Source organism: Austrofundulus limnaeus, unplaced genomic scaffold (genome assembly GCF_001266775.1).
Source record: "Austrofundulus limnaeus strain Quisiro unplaced genomic scaffold, Austrofundulus_limnaeus-1.0 Scaffold2364, whole genome shotgun sequence".
Lineage (NCBI taxonomy): Eukaryota > Metazoa > Chordata > Actinopteri > Cyprinodontiformes > Rivulidae > Austrofundulus > Austrofundulus limnaeus.
The window spans coordinates 18,376-19,431 of record NW_013954766.1 but is presented as its reverse complement, the minus strand read 5'-3'; positions in this window follow the sequence as shown (position 1 = coordinate 19,431).

Sequence of the window (1,056 nt, the reverse complement as noted above, 5' to 3'; positions counted from 1 at the left end):
ATTTTGTCATGTACATCTGTTTTTTTAACTCACTAAACCCCTAAAAACAAATTTCATTTTTAGTTTTTCCTCATTTTAAACTAATAATAATGCTATTTTATTACAGTACATTGTTAATAACTGCTAGATTTTGAAAGCTTAGTTATAAAAAATTATTCACAGGAAAATTAAAGGCCTTTTTACAGTTAAAATGGGCAAAAAAATTAAACCAGGTGGAAATTTGAAGCAATACATAGTATTCATACTACAACAGGTTTGGAGAGATCAGTCCTGTTTGAGTGCAGTGAGATGAGTCACCGCTGAGTCACGTTGTTTTAGTTCCTTTGATCAAACCAGGAAGACTGCAGGGAAATGCTGTGCAGACTGAAAAACAAACTCAGTTGTTCAACAACTGAACTAAACAGAGTCTTAACAGGTTTTAAAATAGATTTGTTCCTGTTTTCATGTGGACAGAAGAGTGAACGGTGAGTTTTCTTCATGTGGACAAACAGGAAATGAAACGTGTGTAACCTGAATCTTCTTCCCACCAAAGAGAGAAAGGTCACTCAGAAACTCTTAACAGCAAAAAATAATAATGTTGAGCTAACACTCACCCTGGTTCAGCTTCCAGTCCTTCATCTGTTCTTACAAAATGGAATCTGAACGACTAAAACACTTTCAGTTTCATGACTCCTCCCCTCTGTTTGTACAGTTCACCTGCAGGTTGGCATGGCTCTGACGCACATCAATACAAGGAATCCAAGGTGAGGCTTCTCCAGGAGTCAAAACTAGAGGGACACAGAGGAGCAGAAGCTTCAGCACATGTAAACTAAAAAAATTAATGGTTCATAAACACTGTGTGAGAGGAAGACTTTGTTGCTCAAATCTATCTTTTTTTAAAGCTCAGGAGACAGAAATGTGATCATTTGATTTGCAGTCTAGTTTTAGTTAGGAATGTGCAATATGGCAAAAAATTCATATCACGATATACATTATGATGGGTGGCGGTAACAATATACATAAAACTTAGAATAGAAAATAAATAAATCACACATTAATTGAGTGGAATGTATAAAT